General features: G+C 41.8%; 1 protein-coding gene across 1 annotated transcript in view; it reads left to right on the forward strand.

Annotated features, from left to right (window-relative positions):
* Window positions 1–7,725, forward strand: part of VPS13A (vacuolar protein sorting 13 homolog A) — a 208,378-nt gene that overhangs the window by 1,960 nt on the left and 198,693 nt on the right.

The following is a 7,725-nucleotide window of genomic DNA, read 5'->3' on the forward strand; positions in this document are numbered from 1 at the left end:
ACCTAGAAAACATATCCAAGAGTAGCCATGTTGACCCTACAGCAAAGTACAGTAACACCCCAAATCCACAAAACAGTGATTGACGAACCAAAGTGCCCAACATCTTTGAAAGCTTGCATCATGGATTTTGTGCATTTTTGGTTGGTTGGGCAATTAAGGTAAAGGCATTGGTGTTTTGAGGATTTTGGATGTTACTGTACTCTCTTAACTTTGTTAAGGCTATCCCCCTCCGCTTCAGCTTGATTTGTTTGATGAATTTGTTTGCCTTCCATAAATCTCAAGGTGACATATATAAGATTCCCCAGAAACTTCCTATCCATATCCATACCCCATCTGCTTAATTTCAGCAAAGTTGTAGTATGATGTGCTTTTGTTTAAATATTGAATATATACAACTTCTCATGTATCCCATTGCGGTTCCATTATGATTTTTTTTTTTATCATTTTGTTAAGCCAAGTCTCTTCATTTTTTCATTGTATGACTTCAAGCAACATTATCTAATGCTTAAAATCAGTGCTATGTTGCATGTTTACTATCCTGCTTTTTTTGGAAAGACTAAACCAAGGCTGTTGTACCTTGGACATATCATGAGGTAGTGTAAAAGGAAGATAACGCTGTGTAAATGGGAAGGCAGCAAGAAAAGAGGGAGGCCACACTACAGCTGAATAGACTTGAATCAAGAAACCCACAGCCCTCAGTTTGTGAGAGCTGAGCAAAGCAGCTGATGATTAGAGATCTTGGAGGTCTCTTATTCGTAGGGTGGCCATAAGTTAAGACCAACGTGATTGCAAATAACAGCAGGTTTCTGCCAGTATGGGATGTGAGGCAGCTTATAGTGTAGTTTGAAACAGAGATATGTGCTATCAAAGTTAAAAATAATCAAATAAGCCTGTTAGGTAAAGCTATTCCCTTCTGACAAGGTTGTCAGGTTGTGTCAGACGGTAGGGGGAGGCACTTATCTCTTATTCCTAAGCCAAAGAACCAGCATTGTCAAAGACAACTCTAGTCAAGTGGCCAGCATGACTCCACCAAACGCTGTTACCTTCCCACTGAGAAGTGGTACCTATTTATCTTCTTGCATTTGCATGCTTTCAAACTGCTAGGTTAGCAGAAGCTGGGACTGGTGACAGGAGCTCACTCCATCACACAGTGAATGCTTGGGTCTCGAACTGCCAACCTGCTGATCTTGCAATCCACAGGGTCAGCGTCTTAACTGCTTGAGCAACGATATCCCATAAGCCTGTTAAAATACTAAAAATTTAAAAATACTATGCAAATACAATACAAAATATAAATATTTTGGTTGATCCTACCACATCTACATGATAGGTTTATTCTGGCAATTGCTTCACTCAATTTTTCCTCTTTCTAAAGTAAGTAACAGAAAAAGGAGAAAAGCTCCCAAGGGGGGAGGTTCTTGGGGTCCGGACCCCCCTTCCATTAGAAAATGAATGGTGTGTGCTGCTGCCGTGCTGCACCAAGCCCCTTATAATGGTGGCACTTAGTCTGGAAACCCCCCCCCCCTTCCTAAAATCCTGGCTATGTCCCTGAAAGCTTGATGCTGTGGCTGTCGGGATTTAAAAGTACTTGGGACCATTTTCAGATTATGATTTTTGGAAGGTAAATGTGACCCATCAGACAACGAATTTAAATATTATACTGCATGCAGTAAACATAGCCCCTTAATGCATGTACCCACTGAGCATGTTTGGGTGGGGATGAGGCAGCATTCTCGTCCATGATGCTTTATCAGGCCTGCTGCAAGCAGGAGCAGCTCAGAAAGAACACGGAAATGCTATCTGCAATTTGTTAACTGTGACACCTTGAATCTAGCACTCTGGCTTGTCTTCCCCTGTCAGGCCAGACTGTCATATTCAGATGACATGATGAGCAACCATTGACAAGAGATACCTGGTTTGTTAAGTTAGTCCTGCTTGCACACGATTTGCTTGTTAAAAACTCAAGAGTTATAAAAATTTCTGGCCTTCAGTTTTATCCATATATGACCATTGTTTACGTTTCATTTAAAGAAAGACACATGGCTGCTTCAATATAGTGGTTATATTGGGTGTGTGCTGCAAATCTGTGATGTGTACATTCTTAAAATGTTATGAGTAAAGTCTTCAGAAAGTAGACAAGCAAGTTTCTCCTTTTGGCAGCATATTGCTCTGCTCTTTTCTCTTGAGTTTTTCCATGCTTACATTCCTTTAAACAAACAGCACAACACTTTACAAAATAAACCAAATTAATAGCAACTTCCAGGGACTGGACCGGAATGAAATGCGATTGCGTCATTATTTAAACATGTAAAAACAAAAAATTACTGCTCAGGGAAAAGTGAAATATCAGCATCCTGATCTTAATTATATCACTTGCAGATCAGATGAACACTCTCATTTTACAAGGATGTATTTGCTTTACTTGGCATTATGTTATATTTGAATAATTTGCACTCCCCCTTCCCCACCAATGCAAAGACACTTGTTTAGAAAAGAAAAAGACTGTATTTTCTCCCTGTGTGCTAGATAAAGTAATTTTATCTTCTCCCCATCTCCTCCTCCTCTTGAGCTCTCCTCCCCATCAAACACCCCACTTCCCTCCAATTCATTCCCTTCTCAACTAGAGGTTAAAACCTTCTTCCCCCAATTCTTCTCCTCTTCCTCCTGCTCTGGATCTTGGCTCTCTCTGGCTACAGAACACCCTATTTCCCTCATGTGCCTTCTCTTCTCAACCCACTGTTTAATAATAAATATACTAATTATTATTATTACATTATTATTAAATGTATATACCACTTCTCCAGAAGATCAAAGTGGCTAACAGTAAAAACATCCATAAAATACAATAATTGCTTCTACAATTGTATCCCAAGCCCTCCCTAATCCTCCCATCCACAATAAAATACAATTAAATTATTAGCAGTTATTAAAACAATTATTAAAAATACAGGGCAGAGGTAGTTAGGGCAGTTGTTGAACAAGGTTGCCAAAACATTAATCTGGGAAGGCCTGCCAGAAGAGATATGCCTTGATTGGTTTTTAAAGCAACCAAGGTAGTGATACATCGAATCTCCTCCAGCAGGCTATTGCATAATTTGGGAGCGGCAGAAGAAAAAGTCCTCTGGGCAACTGCAGCCAGCCTAGTTTTAGCTGGTTGCAATAGGTTTTTATTGGAGGGCCTCCATGTGGGGAGCGGATTATATGGGAGAAGGCAATCCTGTCAGTAGGCTGGACCTAAACCATGAAGGGCTTTAAAGGTTATAACCAACACCTTGTACAGCGCCCAGAGGTTAATAGACAGCCAGTGATGAGACTTTAATATAGATGTAATATGGTCACCTGTAGATCTTCCAGTGACCACCCTGACTGCCATATTTTGAATTAGTTGAAGTTTCTGGACTAGGTGCAAGGCTAGCCCTATGTATTGCCTTGCGGAAGTTGTGAGGTTACCAGTGCATGTACCATAGTTTTTAGGTCCTCGGGTTCTAGGAAGGGCCGTAGTTAGCGTATTAACCAAAGCTGGTGACAGGCACTCCTGGCCATCGCATCTATCTGGGCTGACATCTGGAGCGACTGATCCAGGAGCATCCACTAACTACAAACACTGTCCTTTAGGGGAAGTGTGACCCTGTCCAGGACTGGTTGAAAAGCCTCCAAACCTGGATTACGAACCCCAACTACAAGCACCTCCGTCTTATCTGGATTTAGTTTCAATCTGTTTTTCCTCATCCAGCCCATTACTGCTTCAAGACATTCATTCAGAGGGGAGATGCCTTCCTGAGTTGACACTTTGGTCCAGGGCATGGAGAGGTATAAATGAGTGTCATCAGCATACTGATAACACCCTGCCCCATGCCTCCGGACAATCTCCCCCAGCAGTTTCATGTAGATATTAAATAGCATTGGGGACAGAATGGCGCCCTGAGGGACGCCGAATTTAAGCTCTCTTTTAGAAGAGCTGCTGTCTCCAAGCATCACCCGCATCACCCTTTGGAATCTGCCTGAGAGATAGGATCGGAACCACTATAATGCAGTGCCCCCGAACTTTAAACCTTCTCCCTGCATCCTCCTCCTTCCTCTCTGGATCTCTCCTTCCCACCAAACATCCCACTTCCCACATATTCCTTCCCTTCTTGGTCCAATCTTAAAACCTCCTTGTCCAGCACCAGGAAAGTGGTGTTAGGTGGTCAGGAGAGGCCCAGACAGGAAGGAGGAGGGAGGGAAGTGGTGCTTTCTTTTTGTTTTCTCCTTTACATCCTTTGCTCATACTCCTACGTTTTAGCCTTGACTTATCCATGGGTCATATCAAAATCCATGATTTTGGCCCTAAAACCTTCCTTGGACTTATACATGAGGTCTACTTGTACCTGAATATATATGGTAAATTGTTTAAATGGCATTATTGTTCAACTGTATAAAACTGTTAAAAGGTTATTGCTATTTTTGATACATAATGAGTTAATTCAGTTAGTAATAAATATATGCATTTTATAAGAGCGGAAAATATTTGCATTATTTACTAAAATGAACATGAGTATTAATTATTTCCTTGTTAGTCCTTCTTAGTCCTTGCATAGCTCTGTCCCCAGAATTCTAGAACAGTCCTCAGATCTGTTCTGCAATTGAAGTAATACATTCAAGACTATCAAGGCTTTCCTACCTGTAATGTAGAACATGATTAACAAATAATAAACACCAGATCAGAAATTTTGACTTCATTTTTGTGAATGGTCTGGTGTTAAATACTTCCTGTGTTTGTGGGTAGTGTGGAAGGACAGCTTTGGCTATTGGCTGGCAGGTTACACTGTGTGTGCATCATGAAACTTGTTTAGCGTGTAGTTAATTTGGTTAAGTCTTCACCGTTTGTTCAGCATTCAGTGTTAAGACAATTTAGCAACATGACTTTTAAAATCAAGCCCCTTTGCTTAATATCCAGATGACACGTTTTGAAGAGGTCATTTGTTTTGGAGCATTTTGATTTGTTGTGATAAAAATGCTGCCATGCCGGAAATTTTGGGATTTCGTTTGAACGGACCAGCAGGGCTACCTATGCTTTAGGAATGGACATCATCCAGAAATAGAAGTCAGTTTGGCAGTATCATTTCCAACATTGGCTGAATTGCTACTGAGATTCTGTTTTCTTAATTTGACAAAATTGTAGGTGGGATCTGTACTATGAACATTATGAGTCTCATGAAGAGCATTATAAGTGCACAACCCTTCCTGTGTTAGTCAGTGCTTTGCCCCTACCCTTCATAGCGTAAGTGCCTTGTAGTCACTATCTCAAAGCCTCCTCCACTGCCTCTTTGAGTGCTGGTACCATCTCTGTGACCTGCTGCCAACCCTGAAATTCAGCCTCATCCAATTGTTATGACCTCAGTGCAGCCTTAGGAGAAGTGGCTAATACCCCAGAGGACAGGATCAACATTGTAAGATACTGCACATAGCAGACAAAGTGAAATTCATAGATATAGGGTGAGAAATACCTGGCTTAATACTACATGTGAAAGAGATCTAGGAGTCCTTGTAGACCACAAGTTGAACATGAGTCAACAGTGTGATGCAGCTGCTAAAAAAGTCAAAGCAATTCTAGGTTGCACCAATAGAAGTATAGTGTCTAGATCAAGGGAAATAATAGTGCCACTCTATTCTGCTTTGGTCAAGCCTCACTTGGAATACTGTGTCCAGTTCTGAGCACCACAGTTTGAAAAGGATGTTGACAAGCTAGAGCGTGTCCACAGGAGGGTGACCAAAGGGTGAAGGGTGTAGAAACCATGCCCTTTCTGGAGAAACTTATTGAGCTGGGTATGTTGATGCTGGAGAAAAGAAGAGAGACAATCTGATAGCTCTGCTTAAATATTTGAAGGGGTGTCATATTCATGATGGAGCAAGCTTGTTTTCTACTGTTCCAGAGAATAGGATAGTAGCACCTACTATCGAGGTAGATACAGTGGTACCCCGGGATACGAATGCGCCGCGTTACGAAATTTCCGGGATATGAAAAAGCTCCATTGAAAAAAACTGTTCCGGGATACGAAGGTTTTTTCGGGTTACGAAATTTTTTTCGGCGCGAAATTCAAACGCGACCACTAGCCGCGCTTTGGAAAAGCCTTTTTCAGCTTGAAAAATGCATCGGGTTACGAACGCCGCGGCAGAACGAATTAATTTCGTAACCCGAGGCACCACTGTAGATATATAGATAGAATGTGGCTGCCTGCCTGTTCCCTTTCATTTCTGCTTCCAGCAGCAAGCAGGGCATTTTGCAGAAGGCTTTTTTCCTTTGCCAATGCTACAATGCAAATGTTACAAATGTTTCTCTTTCCAATTTGGCAAATTGATACAGAATGCTTTTGCTACTGTCTCTAAGGAATTCAGGGGTGGCTGAGGGAAAGCAAATGATGCATGGCATCCTTTTCTGCCATTCCGAGGTGAGAAGTTTATTATTATTATTATTATTATTATTATTATTATTACATGTGTATGAGGCATTCTGAGGTGGCAAGGAGGGAGGATACAGGATGCAGAGATGGCATTAGATTGCATTTTGGGGTTGAAAATGGGGCCAAAGGAAGATCCATAACCTGCAGTGACCCAAATACCCACAGCACACACAGGAGGTTTTTAAATTTGACAAAATATGTGCATACTGCCGCCTGTTGTTTTTTTTTTAAGAAGGGGGAAAGCACACTTCCAATTGCCCAATGGGTGCAGGAAACGTCACCTATGACGAATGTAGAACTAAATTTGATTGACAGCAAAGGCGCCTTCATGCTCCAAGAGGGCATTCAGGGTTAAAATACCCTGATGGGGGAGTGAGCACTTGCTTCCGGAGGGATTTGGGGGGGGGGGGGAACCAAATCTTCCCAGTTCCTTCCAGCGCAGAAAGGTCAATATGAATGGGGCCTTGGTGTGCTGTTCCTGGCAGGGCTCTGGCTTTGATTTCCTCTACTTCAAGATATATAGGCCTGTTACAGACAGCCAAAATAAAGCTGCTTCGAGTCACAGTGGAGGAACATTGTTGAATTAATTAAACCTTGCCAATAGTGATTTATAATTTTTCTGGTGAATAGTACCAAAACCTTTCACTGAATATCGGAGACCTAATGCTGCATGAGCAAAAAGGATCATATATTTGTGGAATATAAGATAGACATTTTTGAGTTGATGAACAATTTTTGCCTGAAATTACGTTTGAGATATAGCTAGGTAAACAAAGACCAGAACAGATGGACACAGAAGAGTGGCTTGAGTCTGCTCATGCTGAAAGCGGGTGGAACACCACTGTCTGTATGGCTTCTCCCAAGGCGAGTTGTGTGGCAGGGGCTGAACCAGTGCCACCAGGAGTCAGATATCCCGGCTCCTTTTTAACTCCAGTCCTAAGGACGGACACAGCTTCCAGCCACTTGGGCTTGCGAATTTTCAGCACGCCTCCAAAGTGGCCAGAAGACGCTTCATTCGGCCTGTCTGTTAATCTACGTGACTCTTAACATTAAATTTAGGATACTTCTGTTACGTGGAAATGCCTTATGAGAAAGTATCTTAAATTTCAGAGAACTAATAATTGTTTAATCTCACAATGTCAGCTTGTGCAACTAGAGATGTGAAATCTGCTGGTGGTAGTGGGGACTTTGCTGTCAGATTCAGTTTAAAGCTGAATATGTCCCCTCATCACCATACCCACATGCTTGCATTTCCATAGGCAATCCCATACATCCCTAAATTAGA

This window comes from Sceloporus undulatus, chromosome 2, assembly GCF_019175285.1.
Source record: "Sceloporus undulatus isolate JIND9_A2432 ecotype Alabama chromosome 2, SceUnd_v1.1, whole genome shotgun sequence".
Lineage (NCBI taxonomy): Eukaryota > Metazoa > Chordata > Lepidosauria > Squamata > Phrynosomatidae > Sceloporus > Sceloporus undulatus.